Source organism: Hevea brasiliensis, chromosome 15 (assembly GCF_030052815.1).
Source record: "Hevea brasiliensis isolate MT/VB/25A 57/8 chromosome 15, ASM3005281v1, whole genome shotgun sequence".
Classification (NCBI taxonomy): Eukaryota; Viridiplantae; Streptophyta; class Magnoliopsida; order Malpighiales; family Euphorbiaceae; genus Hevea; species Hevea brasiliensis.
The window spans coordinates 35,825,669-35,845,203 of record NC_079507.1 but is presented as its reverse complement, the minus strand read 5'-3'; the positions used below and the strand labels follow the sequence as shown (position 1 = coordinate 35,845,203).

Below are 19,535 nucleotides of genomic sequence, written 5' to 3'. Positions count from 1 at the left end.
CCGGCATTCTTCAACCCGAAGGGCATGACCCGATAGCAAAATACCCCCCATTGGGTGATGAAAGCAGTTTTATCCTTGTCTTCCTCGTCCATTGGGATCTGATTATACCCTGATGCTCCATCTATGCACGAACATCTACCCAATCCCGCAGCATTGTCAACTAACACATCAATGTGGGGGAGAGGGAAATCGTCTTTCAAGCTAGCTTTATTAAGATCTCTGTAGTCAACGCACTTTTGAACTCTCGTCCTTCTTCATTCACGGACGACGTTAGCCACCCATTGGGGATATTTGACCACTTCGAGAACCCAAGTCATCTTGTTTCTTGACTTCATCCCGAACCTTAAGCAGTGTGTCGGGATTCATTCTTCTTAGTTTCTGCTTCACCGGAATTGTTCCTGGGATTAAGGGAATCTTGTGCGTCACTATCTGAGGGTCCAAACCCACCATATCATCGTAGTTCCAGGAGAATACATCGAGGAATTCCTTAAGCAGATTGATCATATCTCCTAATTCTTTACTCTCCACTACCTTAAGTTCCCTTTTTTCTTCTTCCGTGCCTAGGTTTATTGTGCGCGTTTCGTCTCCACAAGGCGCGAGGGAAGGTTCATCCTTTTCACTGTCTCCTTGTGTAAGGTCTTCCTCAGAATCACTTGAAGTAATGGCAGTTATGGGGATTTCAAAATTAACCAGAGGAATTTCTGAGTCTATTGGATTATTAGGTGTTAATTGATGAATGGTCCTGAATGAATAAAGAAGAGAACATGTTATAAGGATGGAATTAAAAGGAAAGAAAGAGAAGATTGGATTTAAAATGTGCTATCAATTCATTAATATTAATGCCATAAGAAAAGGTCCATTTACAGTATTACACTTGTCACCATGGACAAAGTGATCAAGTGTAGATAACCGAAGGTACTTTACTCGAGATTGAGTATAGGAATGTCCTCTGCTGTCCAGTTGTTCAGCTCTTGCCCCTCAGCCATTGGTGAGACCGGGACTTCATATAAGGAATCGAGTTGGATGACATCAATGGATGGTTCATCGGGCGATTCTTCTACCTCCGTCGGATTTTCAATGACCATCTTGGTGAAGACTTCCGTGATTCTCGGGACTACCTTCCTTTTTCCCATTTCCTGGTCGAACCTCTGATCCCGAAGTATTTTCCTCATCCAAAACCGCCCATCCACGAGGGCATCCTCCTCATATTCCAAACCACAACGACCTATCTTCTGAATAGCTGGTATAGGTTCGACAATCCCTTGTAATGTGGCGCCTAGGCCTTTACCCTCTTCATACCCGTTCTTTGACAGCACTTTGGCTACCATAGCCATAGCCCCCTCCTTCCCGGTATCTTGCAGTTCAAGGGCCTGGAAAGAACTCTCCAACGATTCCTCAGCTGCTTCCACATAAGGAAGTGATTGCGGCTTGGTGACCAGTATGGCCTCTTCGCCTCTTACAGTGATGATTTTGCCGTCCTTAATGTATTTAATCTTCTGGTGCAAAGTTGAAGGAACAGCATTCGCAGAATGGATCCATTGTGACACCCCTTACCCGTGTACAGTATACCCGAGTAAGTAATGCCACACGGTGTATCGGCACACTCTAATATACCTTACTTAATTTGTGTCATGCTTTTGAAATTAATTTATGAAATATGATTTATTTTAACCATTTATCAAAAGTATTATTTCATTTGAGGTTCCGAAGATTTTAAAGAAAATCCGGCGGAGTACCGGCTAAAAATGGAGAAAACAGTTCTTCGGAACCTGTTAAAAACACTTTCAATATACAATTTCATTCATTCTCAACTCCAATATCATCCATAAAACTCAATATCAATATCTCAGTAATTTGTCAATTTCAGGTCTCAACAACCTTTTCATTTTTCAAAACATCCCTTTCTCAGGGTTCTCATACATAAACAACGATTAAATATTCAAATTAATACCATACATAACCATAAATCTTTATTATTTACATGAACCTCAAAATACATTACATAAATCCTAAATACATATGAGAAAATAAAAAGTTAATTACAAGATGACAAAATGGCATCTAGTGTCCTACCAATGCACTGCAGGTGACGAGGTGACACAGACACTGAGCAGAACTGTCAGATGGACCCACCCAGTCTTTGGTCTACTGGGCTCACGATCGGGATCTCCAGTTCCTACGCTGCGGCAAAAGCAACGCGCTAAGCAATAATGCTTAGTGGTGCAATAATAAAATAAAAGAAAATAGCAGATATAAATATGTATTGCATGTGCATGTTTTGTTTGTCATGTATTTGTATATTCATTCCTTTATTTCTTCTACGTTGCTCATTTTCATTCATTTGCTGCCCAAGTAACCTACACTAGACGATCGATCGATAACGGGTAACCGCACTGGTACCTAGTACCTCGGCCGTCACACCATCGGTCACATATGTATCTCCGGCAGTGTAACAGCTAACAAGTCAGAATAATATCAGGCACAAGGCCAAGTCTCAATGCAAAGTCAGAATGGCTAAAAGCCATGAAATCACAGAATGGCATTTTTGCCATGTGCAGTACTGCTAACTGAACCCTATTGGCATGCCAAACTATCCAAACCAATCTTGTTAGGTATACTAGGGCATTTGAAACTCTTAAATTCGTCAATTTGTGAATTTCAACTTTTTTGGTGTTACTATTCATCATTGGTCAACAAAAATGTTGACTTTTAGAATAAAAATGTGTACATCAACTTTGGCACTCCCAACATACCACATTTGGTGTTTAAAACTTGTTGGCATTAAGTGTTTTTGCAATTTCAAAGTGCAACCCACACTAGCAGAAAATTTCAGTTTTGGTGCCCTAACTTCACTGTTCCATTGGGCACTGTTACTGTTGGAATTTGAAGAAATGTAAAACATGAAAGTTGTTCCTTATTTTGTCTAGTTGAATTTCCTTTTTTGAATCACTCCATTTGGAGTTTTGTAGCTCCAGATATGGCTCAAAAACCCAAGCTGCCCGGATATGCAGTCTGCAGAATTTTACCATATCTACAGTGCATGAACAGTGACTTGAGTCACTTGGTTGAATGGGTTCTGGCCATAATTTGGGGTAGGTTCCTTCATGAAAGTTGTTTGTCTATGTCTTGACTTGTTGCTGTAAAAATTTCAGACCAATTGACCAAATCTACAGTGACTTATGGCCAAATGAACAGTTACTGTTCATTTGGCAAATTCTGCAGAATTCAGTTTCAGGGTTCCGGATTGTGGCTGAGTTTTGACCCTTTTGCTTTGGTCTTTTGGGCATGGTTTCTTCAGCAAAAATGTGCCATTATAAGCCTAGTTTCATGTCCAATTGGCCAAACATCAATTGGACAAGCACAGCCCAAGTTATGGCTGTGCAAAGGGACTGAAATTTCAGTCCCTATGCTGCTGTCCATAGGGCAGCCTGCAACCTCTCCTTGCCATAATATTTTTCAGTCCCATTTATGGTTAACACATCTAAAATGGTCACTAATTGACCATTACAATGTGCCCTAACAATTCCCTAAGCCAAATCAATTTTCACCTTTCCTAAACCCTAATTCAATTCCATGTTTTATACAATTTACTTTAGTTAGCTTTTAATTCATTATGCTTGTGTTTATAAACTTCTAACATGATTCTAGCTCACTTCAAGCTCATCAAAACACTCCTACATATTCCTTTTCTAGGGCAGCCAACATTCAAGAGCTCATACACATAGGTTTTTATTCATTTAAATTACAAGTCTCACTAAATTTCAAGTCCAAAATCATGAAATTTAAAAGTTTTATGTTTATAGTTGCACTAACCTCTTTGCTCAACTTATTGAGCTTGTGAAAACTCAAGAATTCCTCCTCTTTGTGGCTGCCTAGAGCTTGCTTAGGGTGTATAGGTTAATTTTTGTGAAGATAACTTAGGGTTTTGGGGTGAGGGTTGAGAGATCTTCAAGCTTGAGTGAGGAAGAACAATGGAGGTTTGCTTCTTGGCTATGGTGTGGCTGAAATGGAGAAGGAGATGGCTGCCCACGTTTTTGGTCTTCTTTTGGTCTTTATTTAGTCTTATTTATCTATTTTATTTGTTGGTTAAATGGGTGCTTAAGTGTGATTGGTTGGAAATTACAAATGACATCACATTGATGTCATAAATTGCATTTTATTGCATTTTATTGCATTTTTCTTTTCTTTCCTCCACTACTCATTTTCAATTTAATTTCTAGCAATGTTTCTTCATATTTTTTTTCATATTAATTATTTACTCAACTGGACAAGTCGGCCAAAAATCACCTCGGAAGGCGAAATGACCAAAATGCCCTCCGTTTGGCTTAACGGGTCAAAATTGTCTGTACCGATAGAAAAATTTTTCTAGGTATTTTCTTGGCATTCTAATGCCATAGGAACCTCAATTACCCTTCTCTGGAGTCCCAAAAATTATTTTATAATTTTTCCCCCGGGTTTAGGGCTCCTCGTTAGAATCAAGAACTTCCTCCTGCTACCCATCGCTGGGCACCTACTGCTTTGCTTGGTTGTATTTTATTTCTAAAATTTTTACTAAATTTTTCTTATTAATATTTGGGTTAATTTTTGGTTCCTGACTTTAATTTAAATATTTTTCTGGACATTCTAGCTGTCCGGACCGACACCGGTCACCGGAACAGTAGGATGTACGGAGTAGTTACCGGGAGGGTGTTACAACTCTTCCCCTCTTATTTAAATTTCGTCCTCGAAATTTACCTGACTTAAGTAATCGGGGAGTTACTACCTCCTTGTTTCTTCACTTCCTTGTATTGCCTCATCAGTGTCTGGGTTTGGCTCTTCCTGAGCTTCCATTGCATATACTTGTGGTGCCACCCTGACTTCGGGCTTTTCAACTGTCTCAGAAACAATCTTCTGTGAAATATCAGCCGTTTCTGCTCTACCCGATCTTTTACCCCTTTGAACTACAAGGAAGGTCTATCAACTTGTACCGAGCTATTGAACCACTCCTCCGAGGGCAATCTCTTATGAAATGATCCGCACCCACACTTGAAACACTTCCCGCCAATGACACTCCCCTCTATGTCTTCTGCCACAATGCATACATTCAGGCGCTGGGGTTGATCCCCTTGTTATTGCGCCCGGAGAACTAGCTATAGACATTCCAATCTGGCCTTTGTGGCCCTGTGTCTGATCTTGTGAACCAGAACCCTTAAACTTCTTACTATCAGTCGGTATGCTTGACTGTCCTGGTCCAAATTCCCTTTTACGCTGCCTATCTTTCCTATTTTGTTCATTTATTCTCACTTTCTCCACTTTTAATGCAGCTTCCACTAACTTGGTAAATTCCGTGATTCCCAGGGCAGTGAGCTGGATCTTGATGTTGTCATTTAGTCCCTCTTCGAATCTCTTACACCTTTCAGCTTCATTAGGGACTATCTCCCTTCCATAGCGGCTTAATCGGACGAATTCTTTCTCATACTCGGCCACTGACAACTGTCTCTGCCTTAGGTTAATGAATTCTCTTCTTCTCTCTTCCAAATATACAGTACCCACATACTTCTTCTTGAATTCAGAGAGAAAGAAATCCCATGTCATAACTTCTGGCTGCACTTCACTGGATACCGTGTCCCACCACTCATAAGCATCATCTTGCAACAAGGATATAGCAGCTTCCAGGTTTTGCTCTGGAGTGCAGTGGAGCTGTTTTAGTACTCGCCTGCCTGCTCAACCAGCTTCTACCGCAACAGAGTCATCTTCTCTCTTGCCATAGAAGTCCACACTCCAAACTTCCTTAACCTTTCCGTGTGATTTACTGCGTGGAGCCGGTGGTGGCGGTGGTGCCTGGCATTACTCCACCATCCGTCTAAAGAAGTCGGCCATTTGTTGGAACATGGCTCGTGGAGGCCGAAAGGTGCTCGCCGAGCCGGGTGGAGCAGATTCTCTCATGCCCCAGCCTCACCGCCGCAGTGGAGCATGACTCTCCACTTCCTCCTCAACGGCTCTCTGAGATGAAGGATCCATATCCTATTCAAAATAAGAAAGATAAACAGATCTGCGTTAGTGTCACCTCGACTCTTACAAATGCAATGCATGGTATGGACTCAATCTAGGCCCAGAAACGCCTAAACCGTGCTCTGATACCACTAAATGTGACACCCCTTACCCGTGTACAGTATACCCGAGTAAGTAATGCCACACGGTGTATCGGCACACTCTAATATACCTTACTTAATTTGTGTCATGCTTTTGAAATTAATTTATGAAATATGATTTATTTTAACCATTTATCAAAAGTATTATTTCATTTGAGGTTCCGAAGATTTTAAAGAAAATCCGGCGGAGTACCGGCTAAAAATGGAGAAAACAGTTCTTCGGAACCTGTTAAAAACACTTTCAATATACAATTTCATTCATTCTCAACTCCAATATCATCCATAAAACTCAATATCAATATCTCAGTAATTTGTCAATTTCAGGTCTCAACAACCTTTTCATTTTTCAAAACATCCCTTTCTCAGGGTTCTCATACATAAACAATGATTAAATATTCAAATTAATACCATACATAACCATAAATCTTTATTATTTACATGAACCTCAAAATACATTACATAAATCCTAAATACATATGAGAAAATAAAAAGTTAATTACAAGATGACAAAATGGCATCTAGTGTCCTACCAATGCAATCGCAGTGACGAGGTGACACGCATAATCGAAAGTAATCGCCGATGGACCCACCCAGTCTTTGGTCTACTGGGCTCACGATCGGGATCTCCAGTACCTACGCGTGGCAAAAGCAACGCGCTAAGCAATAATGCTTAGTGGTGCAATAATAAAATAAAAGAAAATAGCAGATATAAATATGTATTGCATGTGCATGTTTTGTTTGTCATGTATTTGTATATTCATTCCTTTATTTCTTCTACGTTGCTCATTTTCATTCATTTGGTTGCCCAAGTAACCTACACTAGACGACTGGACTGGATAACGGGTAAACTGGCACTGGGTACCTAGTACCTCGGGCCGTCACACCATCGGTCACATATGTATCTCCAGGCAAATGTAACAGCTAACAAGTCAGAATAATATCGTGCACAAGGAAAAGTCTAAATGCAAAGTCAGAATGGCTAAAAGCCATGAAATCACAGAATGGCATTTTTGCCATGTGCAGTACTGCTAACTGAACCCTATTGGCATGCCAAACTATCCAAACCAATCTTGTTAGGTATACTAGGGCATTTGAAACTCTTAAATTCGTCAATTTGTGAATTTCAACTTTTTTGGTGTTACTATTCATCATTGGTCAACAAAAATGTTGACTTTTAGAATAAAAATGTGTACATCAACTTTGGCACTCCCAACATACCACATTTGGTGTTTAAAACTTGTTGGCATTAAGTGTTTTTGCAATTTCAAAGTGCAACCCACACTAGCAGAAAATTTCAGTTTTGGTGCCCTAACTTCACTGTTCCATTGGGCACTGTTACTGTTGGAATTTGAAGAAATGTAAAACATGAAAGTTGTTCCTTATTTTGTCTAGTTGAATTTCCTTTTTTGAATCACTCCATTTGGAGTTTTGTAGCTCCAGATATGGCTCAAAAACCCAAGCTGCCCGGATATGCAGTCTGCAGAATTTTACCATATCTACAGTGCATGAACAGTGACTTGAGTCACTTGGTTGAATGGGTTCTGGCCATAATTTGGGGTAGGTTCCTTCATGAAAGTTGTTTGTCTATGTCTTGACTTGTTGCTGTAAAAATTTCAGACCAATTGACCAAATCTACAGTGACTTATGGCCAAATGAACAGTTACTGTTCATTTGGCAAATTCTGCAGAATTCAGTTTCAGGGTTCCGGATTGTGGCTGAGTTTTGACCCTTTTGCTTTGGTCTTTTGGGCATGGTTTCTTCAGCAAAAATGTGCCATTATAAGCCTAGTTTCATGTCCAATTGGCCAAACATCAATTGGACAAGCACAGCCCAAGTTATGGCTGTGCAAAGGGACTGAAATTTCAGTCCCTATGCTGCTGTCCATAGGGCAGCCTGCAACCTCTCCTTGCCATAATATTTTTCAGTCCCATTTATGGTTAACACATCTAAAATGGTCACTAATTGACCATTACAATGTGCCCTAACAATTCCCTAAGCCAAATCAATTTTCACCTTTCCTAAACCCTAATTCAATTCCATGTTTTATACAATTTACTTTAGTTAGCTTTTAATTCATTATGCTTGTGTTTATAAACTTCTAACATGATTCTAGCTCACTTCAAGCTCATCAAAACACTCCTACATATTCCTTTTCTAGGGCAGCCAACATTCAAGAGCTCATACACATAGGTTTTTATTCATTTAAATTACAAGTCTCACTAAATTTCAAGTCCAAAATCATGAAATTTAAAAGTTTTATGTTTATAGTTGCACTAACCTCTTTGCTCAACTTATTGAGCTTGTGAAAACTCAAGAATTCCTCCTCTTTGTGGCTGCCTAGAGCTTGCTTAGGGTGTATAGGTTAATTTTTGTGAAGATAACTTAGGGTTTTGGGGTGAGGGTTGAGAGATCTTCAAGCTTGAGTGAGGAAGAACAATGGAGGTTTGCTTCTTGGCTATGGTGTGGCTGAAATGGAGAAGGAGATGGCTGCCCACGTTTTTGGTCTTCTTTTGGTCTTTATTTAGTCTTATTTATCTATTTTATTTGTTGGTTAAATGGGTGCTTAAGTGTGATTGGTTGGAAATTACAAATGACATCACATTGATGTCATAAATTGCATTTTATTGCATTTTTCTTTTCTTTCCTCCACTACTCATTTTCAATTTAATTTCTAGCAATGTTTCTTCATATTTTTTTTCATATTAATTATTTACTCAACTGGACAAGTCGGCCAAAAATCACCTCGGAAGGCGAAATGACCAAAATGCCCTCCGTTTGGCTTAACGGGTCAAAATTGTCTGTACCGATAGAAAAATTTTTCTAGGTATTTTCTTGGCATTCTAATGCCATAGGAACCTCAATTACCCTTCTCTGGAGTCCCAAAAATTATTTTATAATTTTTCCCCCGGGTCTAGGGCTCCTCGTTATAGAACCGCAACTTCCTCCTGCTACCCATCGCTGGGCACCTACTGCTTTGCTTGGTTGTATTTTATTTCTAAAATTTTTACTAAATTTTTCTTATTAATATTTGGGTTAATTTTTGGTTCCTGACTTTAATTTAAATATTTTTCTGGACATTCTAGCTGTCCGGACCGACACCGGTCACCGGAACAGTAGGATGTACGGAGTAGTTACCGGGAGGGTGTTACATCCATGGCCTTCCCAACAGCATAGTGTAGGCAGGCTCAATGTTCATCACTTGGAATGTAACGCTGAAAGTGCATGCGCTAATCTGAAGCGGCAAGTCAATATCTCCCAACACTTCTCTTCTAGTACCGTCGAAGGCTCTCACCACCATGGTACTTTGACGTATGTCCGATTGGTCAACTGGCAACCTAGCCAAAGTAGCGCTAGGCAGTACATTGAGGGCTGATCCATTATCGATGAGAACCTTGGCCACTATGCAGCCCTTACATTTGACAGTTACATGCAGAGCCTTATTGTGCCCTATGCCTGCAGGGTCTATCTCGTCCTCCGAGAAAGTAATGAAACTGGACGCCTGTATTTGTCCCACTATCTTTTTAAACTGCCCCGGTGTGATGTCGGGGTTCACAAAGGCTTGATCCAGGATTCTCTGCAAGGCTTGTCGGTGGACTTCCGAGCTCAGGATCAGTGATAACAGTGAAATTCGGGCAGGTGTCTTCCTCAATTGCTCCATTACATCATACTCACTTTGTTTCATTATTTGGAGCAGTAGTTCTTCCTCTTCTTTATGTTCAGTAGGCTCTACTTCCCCTGCTTTCTCAACCTCCTCTTCTGTATTTTTTGAAGACTCTCCCATTTTTACTTTCCCTTTCCTCTTTTCTCTTTCTTCGTTCCCGTAACACCTCCCACTTCGAGTTATAAACTCAACTTCTTGCTCAGGTGGAGAGGACTTTGTTGCGATAATGGGCCGAGAACTGGTTTGGGGAGTAATGTTGCTGGTAGGTCCAGCATAAGTCATTCTGAAATGCTCGTGAGGAGCGAAACATGGTTTTGGTGGTGCCGGAGGTGAGGCGAGACTGGGAGTGGATGTACTGCTTGACGCATCCTGAGTGAAAACTTGGAAGTTATAGTTCCAAGGGACAGCGTGAGTATTGGTGATGGGGAGCTGGGGTGGAGTTTGGATAACCGTTACTGGTGGTGAGGCTACCGGGGGTGAGAAGGTGATTCTGGGCTTGGAGGTAGAAGCAGTTTGGCTGAACCTAGTGGTGTTCACTCCCTCTTCCGTCTTTGACCTCTTCTGATATCTCAGAACCTTGAGAGACAATAAGTTCCGGACCTCTTGCCTGAACCCCTCACAATCTCGCAGCTCATGGTCAGCTGCCCCTCCATGATAAGGACACTCCGTACTCTTTTCGGATCCCGCTATCTGAGGGCAAAGGTAGCCCTCCCTTATTGCTACAGTAAAAATCTCCTCAAAGTGAGGGACCAGCTCGTCTACTTCCAGTGTTGGTTCTTCTCCATTAGACTCTATCATATTTATACTACTGCCCGCATTATGGTTAGGCAGTGGGTTTGAGGTAACGTTGGGGAGGGAACCATTTCCCTCGACCTTCAACCACCCGTTTCGGATTAAAGCGTGCACTCTCCCTCTGAGTGCCCCGCAGTTATCAGTTGAATGCCCTTGTGCCCCTCCGTGATACTCACACCGGGCAGTGGCATCATACCACCTGGGATATGGCGACTGGATCGGGTCTAAGGGGACTTGTACGATTTGGTTTATACCGACAAGGTATCGGTATATTTCACTGAGAGGAAGGGGAAGAGGTGGATCAGGGTTCCTTGGAGGTCTCGGGTTGTTTTGTGGTGGTCTTGGTTGAGCTGGAGGAGGAGGTGGTCTTGGTTGGAAATTTGTAGGTGGGGCGTATTGTGGGCGTGGTTGTGGATAATTAGGGAAAGAAGGTGGAATGTTTGCGATGGTTTGGCCATGAGAGGGAGGATATGGCCGGTAGTTATTTTGGGGAAACTGGGAGTAATTATTCTGACGGGTGATAGAGTGTACATCACCCTCCTTCTTCTTGCCAAAGCTGGCAGTCTTCTTTACAGGGTTCTCAGCCAACTCCTGTAGTCTTCCTATTCTCAGATTAGCTTCAATTCTCTCACCAGCTTGGATGATATCTGAGAAGCTGTTGGAGGTATTGCCAATCATCAGGTTGAAGTAGGGAGCCTTCAATGTTTCGATGAATAGGGAGCAGAGTTCATTGTCGGTCACCGGAGGATATACTTCTGCAGCCTTCTCCCTCCATCGTTGGGCATACTGCTTGAAACCTTCCCGGTCTTTCTGCACTGTGCTCCGAGGTCCCTCCTTGTGGGTGCCGCATCACAATTGAATTTGTACTGCTTTAGAAAGGTATCGGCTAAATCCTTCCAGGAGTGCAGCTTGCTCCTGTCCAATTGTATGCACCATCTCGTAGCCGCTCCGAGAGGCTCGTGAAAGAAGTGAATGAGAAGTCTATCGCCTTCGTTAAGGCGGACATTTTGGCAATGTAGGTTGCCGTGTGGATGCGGATCCGAAGTTTCCTGTATTTGTCGAAATCCGGAACCTTGAATTTGGGTGGTACCACCACATCTGGCACCAATCTCAGTGATGCCACATCCACAGAGCCATACATATTCAGACCTTCAATTGCTCTTAATCTTTCCTCTAGAGCAGACAGTTTCTCACTTTCTTTTGACTTATTTTCCACTCCCACTGCCTGGGATATTCCCCCAGCTGGGAGATGAGGGGTGAAGTGAATTAGAGGGATTGAATTCGAAGGATAAGGGTCGGTGTTTGGATTGGTCGGGTAATGAGAGTAAGGGAGGTCATTATTTGTGGTAACCGGATTGACAGTGATTGTCGGGTCCGGGATAGGGGACTGAAAGGTAAAAGAAGTTGAAGCTTGATGAGGATCATTTGTTATAGGAGGCGGAGGAGGTAATGGTGGGCTAGGCTCTGAGGTAGGTTTATTCTGAGACATTTCCTTCATTAGCCTCATAATTTCAGAAAGCTGATCCTTCAACTCGGAGACCTGCCCCTGTAGGTTTTGTACTTGCTCCTGATTTTCCATTATCTTCTTTGTTCGAGATCTCGTTAAGTACACTCGCTGGGGTTGAACCGTGTGCTTGGTCAGACTTGCGTTGTTAGAAGCAATATTGATTTCCTGTAAGGAGTAAAAAAAGAAAATTTTAAATAAACTTCGAATTTTGCAAAGAAACTAAAAGTCCTGGTCTGGACGAAGGATACAGTGGCATTTGAGAGCCAGGTTGAAATCTGTAAAAAGGATAATCGTCTCAGCTTTATCATGGCATCGTTCGATAGTCTGACCGTGAATGACGGGATTGAATGCGCATTTATGATACCTGTTCATATGGCGCATTTCAATTTTTCACATAACCCTAGCGAGGAAGTTCCTACGGGAATCATACTATTCATTCACAAATTTTGCTAAACACTGGTCCAAAAATCACTTCATTAACTGAGTAATTTGTACATCGTATCTTTTACATTGGCCTAAGCTCTGGAAGGTTCTTTATAATAAGATGACATTTTCTGAGATACTCATATAACCTTTCTTCTTGCTTGGCGGGGTCAAATGCTTTCGTATGCACTCGGATTCTGTAATAATTCTTGTTTTCCCCGTGCTATCGTTCTTTCCAGCTGGTCCACATTCTCTTTCAACTCTTGATAGAGAGCAGTTTGTTTTTCCTTTTCCTTTCTTTCCTTAGTACACTCTTTCAAGATATCGTCGATGAGTTGTGCCTGTCCTTTCAATTCGAGCTTCTTCTTTTTGTTTTCTTGCTTATATTCTTCAACGAGTACCTCTTGGTATTTCATCTTTTCCTGAAGCTTATTATTCTGCACTTTCATCTCTTTTACCTCAGCTTGGAGAGTCTCTTTCCCTTTCCCACTGCACTCTTGCTCCTCGATCCCCATCCTTTCGGCCCTTACCTCTTCCTTAAGTCTTCTTACTTTCCTTTTAAGTTTCTGTTGGTCCTTGGTGACTTATTTGTTCCTGCAGCTGTGAGTTCTCGTGATAGCCTCTCGTAGTGAGTCATCCAGATGGCCATTCGTTTCTTCTAATAGGACATCTCGGAGCGGGTTACTGTCTTCGAATTTCACAGTTGAATGTTCTCGATCCCTGTCAGCTCTCCATTTAAGATAATCGCCCGAGGTGCTTGGGCCCTTAGGCGATCTCTCCATCAGAGTGACGTTTTCCCACGATTTGCGAGCCTTTTTCAACCCTTCTTCTCCTTTGAGCTCGTGGTAGAAGCGACCTTGGTGGTATTCTTCAACGTTGATCACAGACTGTGTTGAGCCGAACTGCCTCATTACCAATGCCGGAGTGTAACTTGTGTATCCGGTTACTCCGATCAGGGACACCGACTGAATACCCCCTGTACCGATCAAAACGGGTTGGCTTGACGTCCACAGCTTCCTCCAACAGTAATCATGGCTATTGAAACTCAAAATCTGTTCCCACCACTGTTTTTCATTCTTACGGCTGATCACTAATCGGATCATCTTCTCAATGGGAGGCTGGTCAAGGTACCAAGTCAATCCTTTTGTCTCCACAGGACACATGTGACTGATAATCCAGAGGTATAACAGTTGAGAACAACACTTAAGGGATCCTCTGCCCTGTTGTCTGCAGTAGGTAAGGGTTAATAAAGTATCCGCAAGGATTGCAGGAAATGGATTAATCTGCTGCCTTTCCACCGTCCAGAATACTTCCACCGCGTTGCAAGTTATGATTCCCAATGGTCCCGGGAACAGAATCAGACCGTAGATTCCCAAAGCGAGAGCTACTGAAACCCGGTCCCACTGTTTCTCATGGAGGCATTGATCTAAACATTTCTGGAGATATGTCCAATACCAACCATGTGTTTTTCCTTTGGCCGTTTCTTTGGACTTTACTTCTTCTGGGGGAGAACCCAACATATGTGCCAACCGTTTCCAGGTTTGCCTATGCTCGAGGTGTAAGTAGATCCGGCTCTGCAATGAGTATGGGATCCCCAGCAATGCCTGATATTCTTCCATAGTGGGGACCGTATCAATGTCATTGAAAGAGAATACCCCGTACTTAGGATTCCAAGCCGACAACATGGCTTTTAATGCCGGGATTTGGACCTTGACTTGCATTAAGGTTGCAATCCTCCCGTACTTCTCTTCAAAACGTACCTTGGCCTGATCGGGAAGCGACCTCCATCCGTTAGACAGACCCTCTAGGCTGTTCATTCTGACCTCTATTTTATTCAGATCCAGCGAAGGTAGCGAGCTAGCAGGTGCCTCGGAAGCATCATTTTGCGAGGGTACCGGATTATGAGCTGATTTGGACCAAAGTTTAGCATTCTGAACCTTTTCTGCCGACTGACTCGAGGATGCCATGATATAAATGATGCCTATCCTTTTACAGACTCTTGGTTTGGTAACGCCTGCGGAAAAATTCGTTAGCAAGATAAATTGGGGTAATTTTGAATCATACTGTTGACAAGGTGACACATACACATTTATCGAAGTAGGAAAATGTGTAGGTGTTCCAGTAGAATTCAAGATTACCCTTATAAGATGAACAAAAGGAAATCAAAGCAGAGTAAGGTAAGAGTAAACATGTCTCTTTTGTCCTATAATAGGAGACTCGATCTGGGATAAGCGCTACCTATTTGGGATAGTTCTATCTTATAAGGTAGCTTACTACGGCTTTCAGCTATCGTGATAGTTAAGCTCAGGATCTAATTTTCTAATAGCCACAGGTTCCCAAATTGCCCCTACTGTAAACAGTAGAGCCCCATTCTATCCCCATGATATTTTCGGGAAAATTCCACGGATATCACGGTAAATAGAACGAGTTTCAATTTGAGCAGAAGCCTTCACGGATACTAACGGGGTAAAACCCACGGGTACCGCTACATGACCCCCTCCTACTTTCCTAAAAGGGTAAGAAAGCCCGGGTTAGGACCATAGTGTGTGAGGACATTGTGTAAGTGTTCAGTGTGTGAAGGGACACCTTTACCTCTTCCCAATTCGGGGGATTTTATTTTTTCATTTTTCCCCTTTTTTGAAACGAAGAGCACTGTGAGGATAGGACAGGTAAAACAAACAAAATAGTTAGTAGCAATAATAATTAACGCATACAACATCGCCGAATGAGCCTATCTAACTATAATTTGATCGGGCAAAATTTGATCGGACAAAATTAAATCTACTTTTGGACCACTAGACCGGGATATAATCCCCAGTGGAGTCGCCAAGCTGTCGCAATGGATTTTGCGGTCGCCTGGACGATCACTCACCGAAGTGGGAAAGAGTGAGGAGTCGCCACCTTAGTTTTGAGGGAAACTAAAGAAAACCATTTGAGAAGTTAAATTAAAAATGAAACCACTTCAAAACAGAGATTCTAAGTTCGGGGTCCGTAAACGGGTGGGGAAGGTGTTAGGCACCCCACCTCGTCCCTTAATAAGGGTAAGTAGATTTAATTCTGCGTCCTTTATAAATTAGTTAGGAAGGCTTAGACGGCAATGTTAATCCTTTTGGTAGAAGGAATATTTGATTTTTCACTAAATTTGGATCACCCAGATACATAAGTAAATGAGACAACCTTAGTGAACGGGTGTGAGAATCGGATAAGAACTCTCCTCCGATCTCTTTTAAGTTGTTTATTAAAATTTTGAGGGGAGACCGGATAAGAACCCTCCTCCGATCTCCTTTAGAGTTATTTATTAAAATTTTGGGGGGAGACCGGATAAGAACCCTCCTCCGATCTCTTTTAAGTTATTTATTAAAATTTTGAGGGGAGACCGGATAAGAACCCTCCTCCGATCTCCTTTAGAGTTATTTATTAATGTTTTGAGTTGAGACCGGATAAGAACTCTCCTCCGATCCCTATTTAATGTTTATTAAAATTTTGAAAGGAGACCGGATAAGAACTCTCCTCCGATCTCGTTTTACGTTTATTAAAATTTTGGATTGAGACTGGACAAGAACCCTCTTCCGATTTCTTTCAGATTAACAGGAGCCTGGAAGGGATTTCTCCGATCTCCCGGATTTTTAATTTCAACTACATGACATAAGAACCTAAAGCTAAGGATTCTGGCGTTCTAAGATGCTGGGGATAAGGCTTCTCGATACCTTTTGACTAGATAGGGAAAACTAGACTTGATTTACCGACCTTCCATGCGTTCATTTTACCAATATCTATTAATGACCGATCTACTCTGTTTCGTTTACTTTGGTCTTATTCCACTTTATGACATCTTTGTCGAATTGCTGTTTACGTCGGCCTAATAGTTTGGCTATCTTCCTGACGTGTTATTCATGTTCTCTCTTTTAAAAGAGACCCCTAAGTTGCAGTTACCTACGTTTACCCAACCATTTACATATTACTAGGAGTTAGAAAACTTGCTTTCAGAAATGACGGAGATCAATAAAATGAACTGATCACTAAAAGATGATTTGAGAGTGACTTTCTTTGGGGATTGCTTGTGCAGAAGTGACCTTGAAGAAAATAGTAGACGTAAGAAGAACAAGGAAAATGCGGAAAATAAACGTAGATACTTAATAAAACAGTAGCATGAACTCTTACAATAACATTTTTCTTGGGTTCTCTTGTACAAAATAACCTTGAAGAAAGTTGCGGATGTATGAAGAACAAAGAAAGTGTGGAAAATAACGTAAACAGCAATATGGACTCTTACCTGTGAGGAACCGGCTCTAATAAAATAGTTATGGAGTGGCAAACAGGGATAAGACAGTGGACCGATTAGCCTGAGGGCGGTGTTCTTCGTGAACTGGAGAGTACTTAGCTAAAATGCAATCAGATCAAAAGAAACGAGTGATATTGAGATTGGACAGTGAAAACAGAGATAATAAAAGGCAGAAAGTGAGAGTATGACCAGATAATGAACAAACTGGAAATGTAGAATTCCAGTATTCAGAATCTCTTCAAGAAAACACTTCAGAAAACTAGTTTCAAAAGTCTTTTTGCTCGATACTTCTAAATAGCAGAGTAACAAACTAAATGAACTTTCAGAGTTCCTCTGCTATAATAACAACCTCTTGTCTATTTTTCCGTCCCTCCCTTGAACAATTTTTATTCAGGTATTTATAGGAATCGGGTTCTCTTCGTGAAGGGTCAGGATTGATTTTGAGGAAGATGGAGGGTCAAGATTTTGAAGGACATGATCGGAGGTTCAGGAATTAAAGAGAATCAAAATGAATGGTTGAGATCACTCTTCATAATATTTGTCCTTTTCTTCTTTCCATCCGACGGTCCCAAATTTCCTTGTCCGGAACGATCTGAGGGCTAAGAGCGAAAGACGCTGGTATTGTCGTCTTCTCTATTGATCTAAGGGTTCCGGGTTTGTCCTTCAGGCCAACGAAGCTGCTCAGGTCGCCCAACTCATCGAAGAGCTTAAGGAGAAAGACGAGGAGCTTAAGGCGAAGGATGTGGAGCTTAAGGAGAAAGACGAAGAGATGGTGACAGGGATAACCGGAGCCTATGTGAATGCTCACAAGGACCTCTTGGCCGAACTCCAAAAGCGCTAACCTGAAGAGGACTTCTCCTGGATGGACGACCTGGCTCCCGAGGGCGACGGCGAAGATAGTGAGGAGGAAGCCGAACCAGAGGGAGAGAGAGTGAGCGAGCCAAATGTAGATCAGGCTGGGGGTGATCCCCCAGCCGAATAACTTGTACAAATTATGATATGAAATGAAATGCCTCTTTGTTCAATGAATGGTTGTGATCGGAAAATTTTAAACCATTGTTTGTCTGAGTATTTGATTGTATGAGCACAGCAAATCGAAAACTAAATGCGATTATTATTCTAAGTATAAGAGATCGGAAAGTACTTTAAGCATGAGATCGGTAGGGAAGAAATGCTGAACGGAACTTGATTGAAAATTTAACTCGAACACTTAAGATCTGAATCCTCATTAAATCGAACCAAAACTTTAGCTCTTAAACTTTTGGAAAGGAGGTCGGTAATAAAGCAGGTAGGAAAAGATCTATTGCCAGTTCATTTTATCAACAGAGATCAGGAATATACTCGACAGGTCCGGAAATTCGACAGCGGGTTTGAGAGTTCGGTAAATGTTTTGAGAGATCGGCGGAGCTTTGACGAATGTAAGGACTTAGCGTTGATTCAATTCCTTTTAAGGAGAGATCGGAATAATGACTACCTATCAAAGAAGGATCGGAAATGTAATTAACTGTCCAGAGGAGACTTAGTACCAGAGATCGGCTTCAAAGTTTTATTGATTTTGGGGATCGGCCAAAATATGGTGTCGACAATGAGTAGTGGAGAAAAGAAAGGAAAATGGGAAAAAGACTTATTTATGACATCATTGTGATGTCATTTAAAATTTTCCACCAATCACACTTAAGCAACTAATTGACTAACAAATAAAAGAGACTAAAAGAAGACTAAAATAACAAAAATTGCAGCAGCCATCTCCCTCCCCAAAAGCCAGCCGAAACATGCCCTAGACACCTCCATTGATTTTTTTTCAATCAAGCTTAATTTCTCCCTTTGTTACACCACTAAACCCTAACCGCTTTCATTAAACCTTGACCATATCTCTTGGGGAAGCTTTTGCAGCCAAGAAGAAGAAGGAAAGTGAAGTTTTGAGCTTGGGAAAAATCTCCCTACAAGAGGTTAGTGCATATATGTAGTTAAAACTCATTAATTCCATGATTGAGGCTTGTAATGGATGAGAAATTGTGAAATAAATGAAACAAGTTCATGTGCATGTCCACCATAGAATTCGGCAGCCCTAATAGAGGAATGGTTTTGATTGTTTTAATGGACTTAAAGTGAGCTAGAAATGGTGTTTAAGGTATGAATATGCATGGATGTTGAACTAGTGTGCTAATTGAGGTTTATGGATAAATTGAGTTGGACATTAGGGTTTTGAGAAGTGAAACTTTGACTTGGCTTATGAAACTGTTAAAGAACACTCTAATGGTCAATTAGTGACCATTTGAGGTATGTTGACCATAAATTGGACTGAAAAATGGCTTGGCAAAGAGAATGACTATGCTGCCTAAAGACAGCAGAATGGGGACTGAGAATCTAGTCCAATTACACAGCCATAACTTTGGCTGTGTTGGTCCAATTGGTGTTTGGCCAATTGGACATGAAACTAGGCTTATAATGGCACATTTTTGCTGAAGAAACCATGCCCAAAAGACCAAAGCAAGAGGACCAAAACTTGGCCCCAATCCGGATACCCTGCAACTGATTCTGCAGAATGACCAAATGAACAGTAACTGTTCATTTGGTCATTACGCACTGTAGATTTGGTCAATTGACCTGAAATTTTTACAGCAACAAGTTAAGACATAGACAAACAACTTTCATGAAGAAACCTACCCCAAATTATGGCCAGAACCTAACCCAAATGGCAGTGGCAGTCACTGTTCATGTTACTGTAGATATGGTCAA

General features: G+C 41.5%; 1 long non-coding RNA gene across 1 annotated transcript; it reads right to left on the bottom strand.

The window, feature by feature from the left end:
• Positions 1–1,957: 1,957 nt before the first annotated feature.
• LOC131174162 (uncharacterized) lies at positions 1,958–4,932 on the bottom strand. The gene is made up of 2 exons (XR_009144396.1): positions 4,735–4,932; positions 1,958–2,176 (listed from the first exon to the last, which is right to left on the bottom strand). It is a non-coding gene; the product is annotated as an uncharacterized LOC131174162 (long non-coding RNA).
• Positions 4,933–19,535: the final 14,603 nt, after the last annotated feature.